Raw genomic sequence first — 20,598 nt, forward strand, 5'->3', positions numbered from 1 at the left:
CCCGTTTCAGGGCAAAAAAATCTTTTTCTTCAGGTCCAAGCTAATTCTGCCTCAAAACACATTGGGGGAAATTTATTAAGGGGTTTGCGCCTATTTTTAGGTGCATAATTGAATTTTTCACCCATTTTTGTTCTATGTTCTATTTATGAACCAGTATTCCACAGGTGAATATTTTTTTGATGCAACTTTTTTTTAATCTACCTGTTTTGAGTATTCAGCAAAAAGTTTGCATTATCCGGGATTAGCGCCCAATTCATCATTTGCTACTTTTTTAAAAGTTGCACAAACAGGTGCAGGCTTACATCCGGTCAGTACCAGGTGAATATGCTTGTGCAATTTTTTGCTTTTTGTGCGACTTTTTACTTAGGTACATTCACTATAACAGTGCTACATTTTAATAAATCAGTCACAAGATATAGGAACAAAATATACACCAATCCTCGTTAGAAGAGTCACATACATTAGACTTCTTCGTAAATGTCCCTCATTGTTCTATGTGTTTTCAAATAATATGGGCCTATTTTCAACAACATTTGTTGCAGTCTAAGACCATGTTCAAACTATGTATAATACCGGCCGTTCTGTGATCCGGCCGGCTGGTGTTACTGAAGATCATCCCGGTTGGTACTGCAATACTGGATACACTCCGGCTGGGATTCCCTCCATCTGCAGCACAATGTAAGTTAAATATTAATCACGGCCATGTTGCAAATCGTCAACAACGGCCGTGATTAATACTTAACTTACGTTGTGTGAACATGGCCTAATGCGGGAAGCAGCTCTGTGGTAAGATCCCCTACGTAAGCAAATACATAGTAATAAGGTTATATCACTACGCCGGACAATTCACCTGGAAGGATAATAGACAGCGGCCCTGTTACCACTGGCACTAGTCTGTGCATTAAGCACGCAAGGGCACTGTAGCCCCCAGCACAACACTACAGGTAGACTGTGCCCTTGAATACTTATCAATGACTGTAGGTTGTCTTCTTGTCTTTCTAAGCGAGTCGGATACACTACACAAGTGTCTTGTTGAAGAGCTACATTGACTTTATATTTTCAGAATAAAGCTGAAGCTTTCCTAGTTTACATTGCTCCGAGCCCTTTCTCTCACTTCATGAAAACTGCTGAGTGCATAAATGTGTCTGGCTAAAAATATAGGAGTCAGTGGTGGAAGTTTTATGTGGAAGGGCAGCGGTTCACAGTGTTCACCTGTTCCGCGTGTTACTACATCCAATCGCGGCTATAACCTCTTCTATGAACACAGCGCAGTTAATTAGGAAGGACAAGCATACTGCAAGGTCACAGCTTCCTCTACAGTACATCCAACTATACAGAAACTGCCGACCTTCCAGGCCAACCATTCAGCCAGCAACACTGTGACAATACATAGCTAATATATATATATATATATATATATATATATATATACTGTATATATATATTATATATATATATAGTTATTAGGGATTTTTTCTTCCCTCACTCCTAAAGTCAACATTCAGTTTTAAAAACTGCTTGATAGAGATGACATCACTGAGAGATTTGGTTACATGCTACCAAGACAAGTCTATGAAGAGTGAAACATTTCTTTTTGAACTATATATACTACACATATGTCATTACCATCCATGGAGAACAGATTTCCTGATTTGGGGGCCTTATATTTGGAGATAACAAGACTAAGCATTAGAGATGAGCAAATTTACATTAATAACAAAGCGCTTTGGTCTGTTATAGTAAGCACCTTCACCTCCTTCCTGGGTGCCTGGAAAAGCTGGATCCAGTCCTGGTAAACTTCTCCCAGTTTCCCAGGACTGGATCCAGCTTTTCCGGGCAGCCAGGAAAGAATGGCACACAGTTGAAAGGCAGCCGGCTGAGAGTTGCTTTGCTTTGTTACAACTGTAAATTTGCTCATCACTACTCAGCACCACAATCTGATCATATCTGCAATGCACAATTCTTTAGTGTCGGCTTTGTCTCCACTGTTCCCAATTCTGCTTGTAGTATTGCTAAGAATCAGGTCACCAAATGTGTCATGCTATTCCAGACAATTCTTACAGCCCCAGGTTTGGGCTTAAATGTCATCATTTTGACGTTTTAAATGTTGGAAAAGTAACTGTGCAGAAGTTCACCCACAGGCCATGGAGATTGTGCGGTATAGGACACCATATTCAGTGGTAACAGTCTAGGTCATATATAGGTGAGTCAGGGTGGAACACTAAAGTGAACAGGCACAGGTAGGGTACAGGTTATCAGATCAGGGCCAACACACCTTCACTATCACAGAACTACAATATTACTTAAAGGGGTACTCCAGAGCAGCTTCAAGTGGGTACTTCGGTGAAAATGTACATCTTTCAAATCAACTGGTGTCAGAAAGTTATATAGATTTGTAACTTACTTCTATTTAAAAATCTCAAATCTTCCAGTACTTATCAGCTGCTGTATGTCCTGCAGGAAGTGGTTTATTCTTTCCAGTCTGACACAGTGCTCTCTGCTGCCACCTCTGTCCATGTCAGGAACTGTCCAGAACAGCAGAGGTTTTCTAAGGGGATTTGCTACTGCTCTGGAATACACCACTTCCTGCAGGACATACTGAAATATATATATATATATATATATATATATATATATATATATATATATATATAATGTATTTCTTTAAATAGGTAATGTCAGGCAGAGATATGCTAGAAATGGCCCTTTAACCCCTTAAGGACTGGGGCTGAAATGGCCTTAGGGACCGGGCCAATTTTTCTGCTGTTATACCTAACCAGCGTTTTACACCCACCGTCACACTACACCAGGGCGCTCGCTTATAAACGCTTGTCACATTTATTTATTTTTTTCTAAAGCCATTTTATGCACATAATGAAATCTGTGGCTCCTGAAAGAATATTTGTTATGTCTCCAGTAATAAATATAGACACAAGTAGCTTTTGTCAGAGGAAATTCATTTGTCTTCTGAAAACATTAACAGGAATTCTCTCTCCCAGATAGGAATACATTATACATTCAGAAGTCACAGCAGTGAAAGGAATCCAGCATTAAGACTGATGGCAGAACAATATTTAGCTGCAAGAATGAGACGTCTTACTAGATGGTTGGCAAGGAAACAATGTCACAGAAGGGTAAAAACAATGGATTGGATGTAAATATTAGAAAATAAAAAAAACAGAATACAATAAGTGTGTAAGTGGTTGTGTAACCTGTTTATATAGTCTGTGCGATGGATTGTGATTTTTTTTTTATGATATGTTTCTGTCAACAATGGTCAACAGCGTACACTTAAATGGCTTCCGAAGCCTCTAACGTGGTATAGACACGTATGGCTGTCTATGGTGTATATAGAGGATCTGTGGGCGGATAGATGAAGTCTTATGTATATAGCGCTATACATTCTGCTCACATTCAGGGAAATGGTGCTTTACAGTATAGATGAATAATGACCCCGAACATTAGCAACCCGAGAGCTTCTTAAGGCACAGAAATGGAATATTCTTCAATGGCTGAGACCGTTCTCTGACCTCAACCTGACTGAGCATGAATTTCGCTTACTGAAGAGGCAACTCAAAGCAAGAAAACTCACAAAGTAAAAGCAACTAAAGGCGGCTGCAGTAATAGCCTGGTGAAGAGCCTCAAGGGAGGAAACTCAGCGTTTAGTGATGTCCATGGGTTCCAGGCTCCGGGCAGACGCTGACTACAAAGTATTTGCATCTAAGTATTATAATCCTAATAAGTACTTTAGTGTTTTTTTATTCCCATATCATGTGCAATCACTAGTCCTACAGCGTGAATTATTTCATACCATCTATGTGTTTCATTACTGTAACTAGGTCATGTGATCACCTGCCTGACCCACAGAAAATCACAGTGTTTAACTGACATGGGTCAGCTGACTTCCTGTGATCTACAGGATGACATCATCACCTATCTAACGTCTTCTTGCTGCTTACAGACCCCTCCCCTGCCCTCACCCTCCAGATTTAGGATATATTACAGTTATACAGTTAACCCTGAGAAGCGCACTTAGGCTGTAGGTATTATGTGGACACTTTTGTATTTTCTAAACACCATTTAATTAAATGAGGATAATATACTGTAAGAACTAGAAAAAGATTTATACCTAGGCAAAATGTAACACTTCTACCAATGCAGTTCATACTGTGTATAATCCTTATTTCTCTGAAAATAAGACCTGCGCCGAAAATAAAACCTAGCTTCATTGTGCAAGCATGAAATATAAGCACTACTCCAAAAATAAGCCCTAGGTATAGTCAGCTGGCCAGATCCCTAACACTGGGTGCTGAGCATCAGTCAATCACTGCCAGACTTGTTATGCTCTGCCCCTACCTGTTTAAAACAAGATGCAGAGGAGGCAGGAGGGGTGAGAAGATGCACAGTAGGGGACATTGAATATGGGGGTGAAGGGCATGGGGGACAACTAGGGGAGAGGGAGGGAGGTATAAAGTATAGAGATGACCTGCATGGGGGGAGGGAGGATACAGTAAGGGGGACCCTACAGCAGAGGGGGATATATACAGTATGACAAAAAAACTAAGGGGGTGGGGAGGTGGGGCATACAGTATGAAGGCTTAAAGGGAACCAATCACACAAAAATTGGCTATAAAGCTAAGGAAACGTGCTGGTAGATTAGCCAGCACGCTTCCTAACACCATCCCCCTGTACATACAGCCCGCAAAGTTAGTTTATTAGTCTCCCGGGCTCTATGCAAATTACCATGTAAGTAGTCACGGTGGGCGAGCGGCTTCTTCAAGTAGTCATGGTGGGCGGGTGTCTTCTTCAAGTAGTCCGTGTCCTGGGCCGGCTCCAGCGCTGTAATCACGCCCCTCTGGGCGTGTGTAGAAAGCGCCGCATGGTGACGTTATTAGGGGGGGCCGGCATTGCACATCAGCCTGGCCGACGTCTTTACTACTGCAGGCGCAGTACCACAGCATTTTCTCCGGCTGCACTGCACATGCGCAGCTTAGTAAAGACGTCGGCCAGGCTGATGTGCAATGCCGGCCCCCCCTAATAACGTCACCATGCGGAGCTTTCTACACACGCCCAGAGGGGCGTGATTACAGCGCTGGAGCCGGCCCAGGACACGGACTACTTGAAGAAGACACCCGCCCACCATGACTACTTGAAGAAGCCGCTCACCCACCGTGACTACTTACATGGTAATTTGCATAGAGCCCGGAAGACTAATAAACTAACTTTGCGGGCTGAATGTACAGGGGATGGAGGGGACAGGGGGATGGTTAGGAAGCGTGCTGGCTAATCTACCAGCATGTTTCCTTAGCTTTATAGCCAATTTTTGTGTGATTGGTTCCCTTTAAGAGCAGTGGGGCATACAATCTGGCATCTAACTGCTGAATAGAGTAGGGCTACAGTGTAGGGGCATAGCTTGTGTCTCCAAAAATAAGACCAGCCTACCCCTTTTTTCTGGTAAAAAAATAAAATAATATAAAACCCTGTCTTGGAGTAACACTGTAGAAGACTTATGGCAATATCTGATCACTGTAAATGACCTGAAGTCTTGTAAATGGCTCCTATCCTGTATGGCAAATTCTAAACCTTGTACGACTCCCTCTAAGGAAATTGCTTGGTATTAGTCCTTATGCCGTCTAACACTATAACATATATTTTCCTATATATATTGGTCTTAGAACAAAACAGACGAAATGTAAAAAGTTTGCCATCTAATAAGCTGTACAGGATGAATAAGCGCTACCATCGAAAATGCAAAGAGGTTTTGCGGTAATGCCCCAAATTTACCATAATCTAGCAATCTAAAGGCCGGCCTTACGCACCTCGAGGGAAATTCTGCGAAGCAAATAAACTCAAGTATAACAGATGGAAATATGTAAATGTGCTTGGAAGCTAAAGGAACAATATAACTTATTTCTTTCTTCTTTTGTTATACCCTGAACTCTGAGTGAACCAGACTCCGACTGAACTAGCGAAACTATCTGAGAGTAGACTCCCATGCAGAGGGCACCTCTCATTGGAAAGGAGCCATGTTATCACCGGTTTGTGTGTGAGGTACAATATTTAGATGTGATTATAATCAAGCTGTGATAATGATTATACTATTATTATTAACCATGCTACAGTAAAAGGCAAAATAGCCAGTTAAGTTAAAATCATTGCCCCCCTGTTGTCTACTCATTAGACTTCCTATAATCCCACGTCTACTTGATTACAAATTTACAGTGTTCCTTTTGTTATTTTATTGGGATAAATCATATCTCGGCTCATGTCGTGTTACAAAAGAGATAAAAACGGAATGAGGAAAAGCCTATAAAAAGGCACTAAATATTGTTTGTCAAATACATTCAGTCAAAAGTGCCCGGGGCATGATGAAAAGCAGACCCTCTTTCTGGTGCAAACCCAAAGCATGGAACCAAGGTGAGTTTAAAAAAACTCGCCTAATCGCTGTTAGTTAAATCTGCTAAAAAATCATTGCCTGCCACCTGTGCATCGCTACGTTTAGCTTTGCGCCGCCTACAGTTGATGACACTGTAAAAATAATAAAGTTCATACTTACCTTTTTTCCCCTGGTGTCCTGCACCTTTTTTTCACTCGCCACTAATGTCCCGGCCCGGACTCTTCAGTGACAGGCCGCTCAGCCAATTGCATGCCACAGTGGTGTCCTGTCTTGGCCAGTGATTAGCTTAGCGACCAGGCCAGGAGCATCGGCAGTGAGCAGGGAAAAGCTGCAGACACCAGGGAAGCATAGGTAAGTATGAACGCTATTATTTTTTATGAAAACGCAATGGCTGCACAGATATTGCTTACAGTGTCCATGAAGCCCTTGCTGCACGATTTTAAGCTGACACCAAAGACATCAAACTACTCTACACCCACTACAAAATCCATGTCAATTTAGATCCCAGATTGGTTTCATGCCATTCAACTGTCCAAATGATGTTGTAAGGTTACACTCTCTACAGTTGCTCTACCATAGAAGAGGTTGTTTCATTGAAGCAACCATGCCCATATGTCCTGTGCACATGGGTGTCAAAAAAGTGGGGCCTTCACAACATTGTCCCCTCCTCGTTCCCCAGAGCTCTTCTTCCAGTTTGGTCTTGCCTTGTAAAATAAGGGTTTGTGCAATATCTCAATGATCACATGTAGGGGAAATCACATCCACATGCATTGGGCCATAGCTGCATCCAACTGGTTATCAAATGCCAGGTTTGAATAAATCCAAGCATACTTGAGGTTCCCTTACCACTATACATGAAGGGTACCTGTACTGCCTTTTCACCCCACATAGCTCATACCAGGGGATCAGGTTGCTTATTGAATGCACAAGCCTTATTTAATAGACTAAGGCTTGAGCACAAAACTCATTGGGCATGGAACATTTCCTTGGCAACTCGATCCCCAGAAACAAGCTACATCTCTCCATGTCAAACCGTGAGGGGAGAAGGCAGCTCACCATTTAAGACCACCATATATTTTAATAAAAGTTTGGCCAAACTTGCTGTCTTAGGAATAGGAGTGTCCCGTCTCTTTTTGGACAGATAATGTTGGAAAAAAACTCTCAACGCCCATTTCTTTTGTTCTATTGAGGATAAACCACCAATAGAGGTGCCTGGCAGCTTACTAGTCTCTCTCCATTGAAAGAATATGCACACTTGGCCAAACTAAGCATGCCTGGGTATTAACTTAGACATCCATAGGAATAGCTGTCAACTGTTCTTCAACGGCTTCTTAAGGAGTATGGACCTTTACAGAATGTAAAATGACAAAAGTAATAAACATAAAGGTAAAGTTAATTTCTTTGCCTCCTTTGAAGCTATATATAAGGGGCTCCATCCCACATATCCATAACATTGAGATGGAATTCAAAAAAGTAAAGGGAAGTGGATAAAATTATAGAAATCTATGGGATTCTTCACTCTATTATAAATTCAATTTTCTTTCTTTTGTAGCAGCAGGCAGAAAATCATTTCTTAGCAATATACTTTGCTTAGACATGAAACCCGATGACCAAATATATTGTGGAGCTCCAAGGAACGCACCTACTATTGAGTGATATTTTGGCCAGAGGCACAACATCATGCACGAGAGTCATCATGGGACTCTGAATGATGGAAAACATGGTTCAGATGTCTGTAATCCCAAAGCCTAGAGCTAAAACGTTACCGCTATTACTGATCACCTGATGCAACCAATCTAACGCCCGATGAAAGAGAATAAAACATAGTTATTGAGCAACAATGCATCGCAATATATGGGCTCAGTATATATATTGTATGTGATTGAGAGTACATGTAAGCTTGTATTACGAATAATATTTTGTGCAGCTATGTAATATGTTCTTGTTGGATGGTAAAGCACTTATGACGTTCATACTGAGCTATGGCAATGGTAATTCCTTTATGATATGTGGACCCTTTTACTCATATACTGTATGACATATCTATTCTTCGCAGGTATTTTAATGGTCCCATAGATAGATACTGCCGGCAAGGAATCTATTGATCCTCATGTAGTTGAGGTTATATATCAAGACTAGTTCAATTGAAAGTTAACAATAGAGAAGGGGGAATCTAAGAAACAATACATCGTATTTCCCTTATAAAAGACAATGGTGGATGAGATATGGATCTATATTGGGCAGTTTGGCCTCTATTGACTTATGTGCCTAAAATACAACTCCAAAGTGATAAATTCAATACTTCTTCGAACAATGTCTTAAAGGAAACGTCCATGTTGCCATACAAAGATAAAAGAAACAAAAACGTAAAAAATTAAAAACACAAAGGACGGCTTATTATATAAGTAGTTTTTTGGACCAAAGTCCAATTTTCTAGATAGCAGCTTTGTGCCCCTTGGGCTTTTTGCATATAACACCGACTTAGGGCCCGTTCACACTGAGCAAAAGTGGCAAAATTTCAAGCAAAGCCCGTGCCGCGGAGACTTTTTGAAATTTTGCCTGTGCCATTGTTTCAATGGGATTTCTCATGCGCCACCTCTCAAAGAATAGACATGATGAACGGAGGTGCATAAGAAATCCCATTAACTCAATAGGACTGTGGGGTCTGTGGCGCGGGTTTTGCTTGAAATTCCACCACTTTTGCTCAGTGTGAACGGGCCCTTACAGGGGTTCTAGGCAGTGGTCCGGAGAAGGCCTCCAGCAGGTGTGGGCAAATGTCCGGGATGCTTCCAAAGTAATGAGGCCTGTCTTGGTGGATAGTAAAAAATAAGTAGGAAAACTAATCATAGGGTTCTGCACAAGCATAATAGCTAAAATGACAGTTTTATGAAAATAGCAAAGAACCAATAATGGATGGCACATTTTGGGAAGATTTCCCGTCATCAGATCTTTTACTAGATTTGATGTAGGGAATATTTTCCTGAAATGCGTCATCAAATATTGCTTCTATATTTTAATAAACCAGTCATTGCATTCTAGTTGTGTCAAAGTCATATCCTATGATCATTGTTTCTACTTACCTCCTACTGTCCTCATACAAAGACATACATAAAACAATTATTGATCAGATCCGGTCATTGATCTGTATGTTGTTTGGAGGAATATTCCAGAAGCCAAGCGAATAGAACATCTCTCATAAGTTTTGTATATTAGCTGAGACCATTGTCATTATAATGGAGGACTCTAGAGAAAACGAATTTTAGATGTAATTAGAAGTCCCGAGAATGAAAAGATCAGTCTTAGAATTATAAAGGAACTCTTTTATCCATCACAGTGCCTTATTTTTTAACTAGAAGCAATAAAAATCATTTTGGGTTCTCAAAAATGTCTCCAGGTAAGTACGGTAGTAAAAAATATTAACAGAAGACTACAATGTGCCCCGAAATTAAATAGAATATAAAAAGGCAAAACACATTTTGTCTTAGTGTAAGATTTAGAATTTTTGGAAAATTGCCACCGTTTGCTCTAAGAGAACATCCATGAGTAATATCTGCTTACAGCAAACACAATGATATGAAAGAGGAAATGTTCTGCACTTAGTATCTGTATCCGACTGAGGCATGCAAATGTCCTTTTAGTGTCAATTACAGAAACAGTCAGTATATCTGCCGCCATACTAGTTGGCTTGGCTTCTGTCTTCACCATGAGTGCTCCTCAACAAATCAACATCTTTCGTACAGTATCAAGAGACTGATTTTTGTCATGCTATACCTAATTCAATTTATACTCAGTACTGTGCAAGCTTTTGGTTTATGCTAGACTAGAGATGAGTGCAACTTGAACATGTTCAAGTCTGATCGTTCGGCATTTAAATATCGGTAGCTAAAGAAGTTGGATGTGACCCTAAAAAATCTTAGTGATCTGACTCAAGTTGCTCAAGTTGCACTTATCCATAATATTGACCAAAGTGTCTATTTCAATGGTACCAATTGATCATCTAATGTGTATAGTGGTCTACCTGTATGCGTTTGCGGGGTTCGGAAGAGAAAACTGTTGGCTAGTGTTCAACCCTTAGCTATCTTATATGTATGGCTATGTATGGTATATTTGCCTCATTTGCCCATACAATTAAATCTCTCCAAAGACCACTTTCTAGAGAAGACCACATCTTTATCTATATTAAATCCATCCTATTTGTATCAAACAACAAAATCTCAATTATTTTTAATGCCATTGACAAAACCCAAGGAAAGTCACACACAGGAGCTTACATATAAGGCCATAAATGCTCATTTGGTCGACATTTATCTGTCCTAACACCTCTATCAGCATGCACACTAGACTGCAGGAATTTATATTCTAGGTTATTTCAATAGGAAGTGTCAGGCAAAGGTCAGATCGCTAAGGGCTTGTACCATGTGTGAGTGCCCACTTTAAAAATGTCCCCGCAGCTCTGACAGTACCGAGATTTATGTAGAGGCACACTGCCTCTACACAAATCCCGTGCGCACCACCAGCTCAGAGCTGGCGTAGGTGTTCTTATAATTTTTCAGAGCAAAAAATGATAAATGAATCGGACCCAGAGTCCATGCCTCCCCGCTCCGCCCCCCTCCACCCCCCCCAGCCCCTTGGCAAAGCTGGCATAAAATGGCCAGATGCGAATTTATTTGCATCTGGCCATTTTAAGCCGAAAAATGCAACTTTTTACTTTGATAACTTTCCCCTTATGTGTATACACTCTGTCCGGGATCCCATTGACCGCAGTGCCATGTAAATTTTTTATTCATCATGACCCTTATTGAAAATTGGCAAAAACGGTTGTGATTAACAGAAAATATATGTGTTGTGTGAACTTAGCCGGGTATGTTCACACTACGTATATTTCCGCTCGTAGTGCGAACCGCGAATATACGCACATAGTTTTGAGGTTGATGCGTTCGCTTGAAAGTATACGATATACGGCCGCACAATGCACACTACGTATGAACTTACGATCAGATTGTATACGCCACCATGAAAAATGAACAAGACCATTGTTTGAGGACGAAAATGTTCGAACTCACGGCCGTGGATTTACATGCGGTCCCATACGAAGTACTTATTTCAGTCAAACTGAGCTTGATTTTTAGATCCAAAAGGTTCTGTGAGTTTTATTGGGCTGGGCGAAGATTTCCAAGTAAATGACCTACTTCAGATCACTTCAAAACAAGCTAGGGAAGCAGAACTGTACTACGGGCGTATGTTCGCGGTTCGTACGCATCCGGACGCATGTCTATTTTTCCCACGGCCGTAGTTTCAGCCCCACATGTACGGCTGCGTACGAACGGCTGCGTAGTGTGAACATAGCCTATATATTAGTGTGAACATATATATATATATATTAGTGCTGAGCGAATACTGTTCGATCGAATAGATATTCGATCAAACAGTAAGGTATTCGATCTATCGAATATTATCGAATAGTTCGCCGAATATTCAATAAATATTCGATAAGGGTTCAAATCCCCCAGCTTCCGGTTTTTACCTCCAAGTGGTCGAATAGATGTTTTTCAATAATCGAATACTTGTTCCCATAGACTTTAATGGGATTGAATATTCGATCGAATATTCAAATATTCGGGAGATATTCGTACGGATATCGAATATTCGAATATTTCACTATTCGCTCATCACTAATATATATATATATATATATATATATATATATATATATATATATATTTTTCCCTCCCTTGAGGTTCATAGATTTTACACTTGGTGTCCCCGGCGAGCCTAACAATGACAGCAATTTAAAGCGAAATCTATTTTCGCATAAATGAAAAAGCTCAACATGTAAAAAAAAAACCTCCAAGTATTTTAGAGAATGATAAGGGATTTTATATCTTATCCAAGCAAAATGCAGTGTGGTAAATCTCAGATTATGGTATCATACACGGGCAGAACATTGAATAATCCTACATGTCAATAAGCAGAACATCTTCAGCTTGGTTAGAGATAGAGAAAAAAAAAAGATTAATTTGCGACCAAAAAAAAGTGTCTCATGTGGAAGACTTTTGCTGATCTAGGGATACATAGATCCTGTAAGCATATTAAACATAAAATGTTTGTTGGTCTGCCACTATTTAACTGCTTAAAAAAAATTTATTAAGGGGCATTACTTAAAGGTCTTTAAGGACCTGTGATTAAGTCTTGATCACATGACCATGATCTCCCAGACCCTTTAATTCAGGGAAAATATTACAGGAGTGCAGGGAAGCTACTGAAGATTAGGGCAAGGAGGAGAGAGAGAGCGAGAGAGCGAGAGAGCGAGAGCGATAGAGAGAGCGAGAGCGATAGAGAGAGCGAGAGAGAGAGCGAGAGAGAGAGCGAGCGAGAGAGAGAGAGAGAGAGAGAGAGAGAGAGAAAATAAACTGCCAGGTGAGTAGAGGGGTTATGAAGACAGTATTATTTCACTGTGGTGGAGCAGTATGTATTGGTGCAGTGTGATGTTGGGTTATACAGATGGAGCAGTGTTTATTGGTGCATCATGGAGTAATGGTGTGTTTAAAGAAAATATATATATATATATATATATATATCTGACAGATTTTTGTCAGATAAAAGTCAAAACCGGGAACAGACTACAAACAGAAAACAGGTCATAAAGGGAAGACTGAGATTTTTTCTCTTTTCAAATCTATTCCTGCCTTTGGCTTCAATAAACTGTGAGATAAATGTTTCTGTGGAAACATACCATTAGAGCAGTATGTATTGGTACAGCATGGTGTTGGGTCATACAGGGGGAGCAGTATGTTTTAGTGCAGTGTGGTGTTGGGTTCTAAAGGTGGAGCAGTATGTATTGTAGCAGCGTGGTGTTGGATTGTACAGGTGGAGCAGTATGTATTTGTACAGTGTAGTATTGGGTTATACAAACAGCTGATTAATTTCAATAGTTGTGTAATGCTTAATTTCTCCTGTGGCGGCACTTCAGGCAATAAAAATACTTGTGGCTGTGTTCCCAGAGAGATCACAGTTGATTGCTGGGATTAACAGCAATTTATCGACTCTTCAAGCAAAAAGTAGACAACCTTTATAGTATTAAAAAAAAAGATGACAACTAAAAAGGCTTTTGATTATAGGTGACTTACAATTTAAGTTTAAAAAAATTGCCCTTTAAGGAGCCGACACCGCTTCTGGATTTTGGGTAGGTCGTGAGAAGATCCCTGAATGCAATCACCGTAGGAAGATGTTTTTGCACTTTTGTGTAATCCGATTCTGAAAACTTACACATTACTGACTGACATTTTTTAAATGGCATTTTCGAAATGCTAATACCATTGAAAAGGATGTGAAGGATTCCGAATAATGTATTACAAAGGCGGCAGATTATTTTCTATTGCAAACATTTTCGCCTACGTGATAAACAGCGTTGGCCTTTTCTTTTACAAACATATTCACATTTTATGTGTAACCCGTATAACCTTTAGCAATAACATCCTTATATTTCTCCCTGTAGCCGAGTTATAGAAGAAAATGTGAAAGGAAATGCCCGGCGAGGGGTTATAGGTGATGACAGGTCAGCTCTTGAAGCCTTTTGTTTTCCCTGCCCGCTTCCTACACAGCAAACACTACAGTTATTGCTTGTATGCTCTAGTTACACTGAGAACTACATAGAGCATGTTAGCATTAGGAACTTGGCACGTACAGTACATTGGTTTCTGCGAGCAGTCACGACACTTTAACATTTCCCATGCTGCTTAATTATAGAGGATTATAAAAAATCCAATAGACTAATCTATGACTTAAAAACACAAATAAATTAAGCAGGAAAAAAGAAATAGAGCACATTGCATACTACAATGTAGGTTAATATACTGTAATGTATTGGTATTAGAACATGCAGAAACATGTAGATGTTATGGTGAGGGCGAGCTGGGATTTGTAGTTGCAACAAAACAACAGAACTTGGGTTCGAGTATGCCGGTCTTGCTAAGTCTCACCACAGTCTCTAGTTCAGTCTCCCATAGTCTCTAGTATCACTGTTGTGATGTAATGTTTGTGCCAAGGTATGTCATGGTAGCTGACTGTTTGGGGGAATGATAGCAACAAAGCTCACTCCTCTAGCTTTAAGTGGTATTGGAAGGGCATGACACAGTCCCGATAAATCTCACTGAAGGAATCTTCATTGGTTGGCTCTGAGTGGCTGATTTAGGCAGATGAGTGTACTTGTAGAGGATGAGCTGCAATGTCCTATTACAGGATGCAGGTCTAGTGGAGAAGTTAGCCATAAACCTCTGGTTCTGGCCAAAGGTCTACACAAAGTACCAGACTGGCAAAAAAGGCTCTTGTGATGCTCCTCTCTTAAAGTGACCTAGCATTCAAATCCTTCTCGAAGGCAGTCAAAGAAAGTAGCTGGTTATTGTCATAGTACGGACGTAACATATTCCTAGGAGACACATACCCTGCATTTATATTTGCATAAGGAATCTTGAAAGAGGAGCTAATCTAACCTGCTGATAGCCCCCCTATAGCGTCCAGGATGCTGGGAAGGAAGTTTTCTGTAAGTTTTCTGCGGCCGCAACAAATGCTTCATCGTGAGAAGCGGGGAATTTGGATGCGGGCGCGGACTGATGCGCCTGCATCCGAATTCAGCAGCAGTAAAGATCATCCGGGATGATCTTCTCTGACACTGGCCGTTCCTTGATCCTTAAAGTGTATGGCCTAATTAAAGCCTATGGGACCTTTCTCACACTTTTCAGATTGCCCATAGGATGGCAGCTCAGTAGAGAAACATGTTGCACAGTGTAATGAGATGTGAAAGGTAGATAAAACATTATGTCAGCTCAACTTTCTTTTGACCAACCCATCTCTATGAATAGGTAAAGCATTAACGATACACATTTGGGTATCAGGATAACTAATCAAAGAAGGCAGAATTATGAAATGCTGAGTTTACTTGGGCAACAGCCCTTGGCCATGGGGCATTTAGTTGTGTTCCGGCAGTAATGGCCAACTCAGCAAATTCCCTTTTGTGATGGGACATTGTCAAAGAAAAATTGTTAAAAGAAGATAGACAAGCTAAAGACTGTAAGACGTCATGGGGGATCCAGGTAGGTGAGTATGACTTTTTGCATTTTGTATTTTGATGCTGCCCCCAGCAACAAAAAAATTTTTTTTTGCTTGTCCAAATCCTTTTAGCAATTTCAAAACTAAAATCAATAAAACTCAAAAAATCCTGATAAAAAGTAAAACTTAATCGAGATAATGAAGTGACATGTATTGCTTAGATGTTAGGCAGATTTATTCTGAATTATGTCAATGGTCATTTATCAAAGTCCTCCTCAGGTAATAGATCATAACTCCTACGGAGATAAATGGGTGATGATCATAATGACCCTTACTATTCATAGTGAAAAATTATGAGTCTCCATCATTTGGCAAAGCAATATAAATAGCAAAATTCACTTAAATGAGTATTAAACATTGTAGCCTTTGCAAGATGTGAGAAGTGTAAAAGCGAGAGTTATACAGTTAGTTATTATAGTTTTATTAGCTGTGATGTGAAGATCAGTTAATAAACATTTACTACTGTACTAGAAAGCTATGACTAAATAGCCAACTGGGCGTCTACAATTGGGGGCACACCCCTACATAGTCTGGCACTTTCCAATCAGAGCTGACAGTGCTAGACTGAGTAGGGCCCTAAATGGTAACACCCAGTTGGCTATTGAGTCATAGATTTCTAGTTAGAATAACAGAAGACTGGCACATCACAGAGTTACAGGAAAAGGTGTTCCAGTATTATTAGTTTATGGGCATTGCATGTACAGTATTTGCCAAAAATAGACAGGCCAGGGGTGGGGACAGGTTCCGTTTATAAGTCAATGGAGAGATTATTTGCAAGAGTCAATGGGGGGTGGGATCCATTATGAATCAGAGGTTAAAGGGCTGGAATCAGAGCTTTCTCTGATCCTCAATGGCAGCAATAGATAGAATTTAAGATCTATTTACAGATGTAGCCATGGTTGTCTTAAGTGCATTCACCTGACATAGCAATGTTCGAAGGATGTGCCAGGGATCACGGTAAGGCTAGTGACTGAGCAGTAATGTCAAACTAAAGCTTCAGTAACTGATAGTCAAACAATCATATGGCAGTCAGTTATACTGTATTTCCCGCCTGTTTGTTTCTCTCTCTAAACAAAAGGGTTCAGCCATGAACCGCTACTTCAGAGACAAACTTTTCTTGAAAGTGACAGCCTGCTCAGCCAATCAGTGCTCGGGGCGCTATCCTGTCTCGGGCAGTGAATGGTTAAGCAAGCTATCACTCCTGAGACAAGTTTGTTTCAGAAGTAGCGGGGATGTTGTCAGCGGGGGACAGTGGCAACACTATGTAGGGGCACCAGGGGAGCAAGGAGAGGTAAGCATTACATATGAATTATGTTTACCAACAGCATAGTGATATATAAAATAAAAGTAAATGTTGTATAACCCCTTTACTGCACCCCAGAACAAGATGAGAATGGCTACATAGCTAAACAGGAATGGATCACCCCCAGTGGATTCCCTGGGCACATTCCCAGCCACATCAACTGGCTGCTGCTTGTCTTAATGCCTGATATCTACACATATGAGAATGTTTGAAAGAATTCCACGCACCTTCTACTTTATCACTGATATATAATTTAGAAACATGTAAAATCAGTCCTCTTATTCTTGGCTCATTGAGATCCGCTGTCAGGGATGACAAACATAAGTATTGGAGTCTCACAGTGTAATTATTTTCTAGTGTAATTGTTCATTAGAGAGTCTATCAAACTGCTTCATGAATATTTTCAAGTCACTCATTTAAAGGGGAATTCTCATCTACTTAAGATTTACTATATGATAAAGAATGCAAAAGTAAACAATTATGCAAATACTTTTCATTAGCAAAATAGGTTACTTTTGTCTTTTGGCCTTATTTTTTACCACTATTGTTGACAGCTCATTCCCAGGTTCCTGACCACCACTCTTTGCTCTGTAAGCTGTGGCCGGGCTGTGACGTCACTCACTGGCTGTGGCCTAGGGGAGCAACTGGTGAGTACAATTGAGTGTGCTCGAAGTTTGCTCAACTCTACTAGTGAGTATAATTTACTACTTTTATGTCTCCCACTCTCAGACAGCTTTAGGGCTTGTGGATTGTCCCTGGGGCTTTCAATGGGAAAAAGAGATGCAGAGCTGATTCAGCCTAGCACTGCATCGGGCGCACATCACTATGTGTAATAGCGGCTACACGGCTGATGGCTAATAGTTGGATAAACTGTTCATGCATTACCTCTTCATGCTCCCAGTCTTCTCCTCCCCTCTGCTTGCTTCCTGGCACCACACGCTACAGGGCGGGACCGACGTGGCCATTGGCTGAGCGGCCTGTCAGCTGCAGCGCTGGGGCGGAGGCAGAGGGCAGGAGAAGACTGGGAGCGTGAAGAGGTAATGTATGAACAGTTTAGACCAAGGGCGGCATGAACATTGCTTATGATGTCTGTGCAGTCCTTGCTAAACAATAATCGAGCCCTGTAATAGGACCCTTAGGCAAAGAAATGTCCCTTGAAGCCAAGTCTCACTCTATCTAGGAGTCTTAGAACAATGACTGGGGATATTATGCCAAACCAAACAATCTCTCCAAAAGAAAAGACTTCCCATCTGCAGACAGCTGTTTTGGGGTTGTTACCTCTCTTCAGTGCAGAGCAGGGTGTTTGGTTGGCTAGAGAGAGGCCCATTGACGTAGGTCCAAGGGGTATTAATTCTCCTTAAGGAGAGTATGCAATTTATTTATTTTTTACCTTACCCTAGCCCTCTCTAACTCTTTTTATAAATGTAAAGCAATAAGCTATATGTACTTTACACTGATGCCATTGAAAAATACTATATAACTCATCCTTAAAAAAAAGCAAGGCATTCTTTAACTACACAAAGGGACAACTAAAAAGTTACAATTCCCTGAAAGAAGTAGTGTAACAATAAGTACCCTCCTACCAGTAAAAAGGTGTAGTACGTACGGGGTTAATAAACAAACAAACCAATAAATAAGTAAAAACAAAATAAAAAAATAAAGTCCACAAATTTATCAACTAAACAGATAAACGTAAATTTTAATTATTTGTGACCTCCGCAACAAAACAGCAATGCATTATGCAACCTGACTCTACAGATTCATAAAAAGAAAGGGATAAAATACCCGTTTTGTAACTTTTTTTTTGTTGTTGTTAAACCCATTTTTACAGAGTAGAACATTAAAGCCGGCTGAAATACATTCATAGTTAATGGAACATTTTTTACTTAGTCTGCGATTTAGTTTGGCAGCGCACTCTCACATCTCACAAATAACTGTAGGCTTGTATGGAAATCAGACGTTTTACTGTGCATGGTCTAAAACTTTTATGGTACATCTTTCATTACAATTTAAAAATATCCAGCTGATTCTATTAAATTTTAAAACGCCTTCTAGTAAGAGGTATCAAAGAAGTATTTGTTTCTATCTTTTACCCTGATGTGCCCTTTTTAACATAGATTTTTTTACATTTTACAAATATAAACTTTGACAAGTGATAATTAATGCAGTATCCCAGTACAGATCCTGCTTCCAGGAATATCCTGGTTGTTGTATGGTTGCAGTGATGTTATTTTGTTTCATTACATTTGCTTTACATTGTTATTTCCTATGTACATTGCCATATGCTGAGAGTCATGTGAGAGTCTTATTTAAAGAGGTTATCCAGACTTAAAAAAAATATGGCTGCTTTCTTCCATAAACAGCACCACTCTTGTCCTCGGTTTGGGTTTTGCAGCTCAGTTTCATTGAAGTGAATAGAGCTGAATTGTCATACAAACTGAGGACAAGGGCGCCGCTGTTTTTGCAAGAAAGTGGCTGTTTTTCTTTAAACTTTCTACTTTGCTGACACCTAGGGGGAGATTTATCAAACTGGTGTAAAGTAGAATTGTCTTAGCAACCAATCAGATTCCACCTTTCATTTTTCAAAGAATCTGTGAGGAATGAAAGGTGGAATCTGATTGGTTGCTAGGGGCAACTAAGACAATTCTACTTTACACCAGTTTGATAAATCTCCCCCCTAGTGACAAAACCATGAAGTGCAAATGAAAAATGTAAATTCACAAACAAAACCACATATACTTTGCATTATTAAACATACAAGAGTGTGTGGGTAAAGCCTGTTTAAGTAGAGGAACTGGATTAGACTAGTTGGTCATGAGAAGAATAGTGTAGATCAGTGCTTCTCAATTCCAGTCCTCATGACCCAGCAACAGGTCATGTTTTAAGGATATGCCATACAAAGAACACCTGTAATATTACATAGTGCACTGCGTTTAATTATATTATCTGTGAATTACTAAAGAAATGCTCAAAACATGACCTATGAGGGCAACATAAACTAGTGACAGAAATGCTGAACAGATTGGTGTATTACTTACATCATTTAACCATTCTCCTAATATGCAGGAGACTGAGCTTCATGCTACCCACTGCTGATTAACTGCTTCCTGCCTATAGACAGAATATATACACAGTGTATAGACAGCTGCCAATCAGCGGCCAGTGGGCAGGGGGAGATGAGGCTCATGAATATCGAGGACAACTGAGCACACCCACATAATGGAGAGGACAAGTGTGCATTGCTTATTATTTAGGAGAATATCTCCGAATCAGCTGCACAGAAGTAAGTAATAGATTATTCTGTTCAGCTATATCAAATTACTGACAGACTCTTTAATAAATGACCAAGTCTATTATTTTTTTAGCTATTTTAGGAAAATCCGATGTAGTTTTAGGTTAATTATATATTGAAATATAGAAAATTAACACACATTCTAGAATCACTGAAGTGGTATAGTTCTGTTTCCAATCGGCTCCAGACAGGCTCCTTGGGATCCATAATAAGGATCTAGTTTTCTTGATTCTCGGCCGTGTTGTTTCTCTCTGATGTTCTGGAACGCTATGATCTGTCACAATGCAATTAAACTACTGTGGTGAAAATATCGGTTTATAGAACGATGAAGCCGGGCTGAGTTTGTCATTTGGACGTTGCGTCGTCCGTGGTGTTCCCGGTTTCTACTCAATACGTTAAATCAGCTTTATACAGTAATAAAGGCCACCTGGATAACTAGATTGACGCTGCACCAAAAAGCACATTCTATCAATGAAATATAGGCATCTGCATTGGCTGAAA

The 20,598-nt window shown here is 40.1% G+C and overlaps 1 protein-coding gene across 1 annotated transcript in view; it reads right to left on the minus strand.

Annotated features, from left to right (window-relative positions):
- B3GALT1 (beta-1,3-galactosyltransferase 1) overlaps positions 1–20,598 on the minus strand; it is a 272,303-nt gene that overhangs the window by 105,731 nt on the left and 145,974 nt on the right. The window lies entirely within an intron of this gene.

This window comes from Dendropsophus ebraccatus, chromosome 9 (genome assembly GCF_027789765.1).
Source record: "Dendropsophus ebraccatus isolate aDenEbr1 chromosome 9, aDenEbr1.pat, whole genome shotgun sequence".
NCBI lineage: Eukaryota > Metazoa > Chordata > Amphibia > Anura > Hylidae > Dendropsophus > Dendropsophus ebraccatus.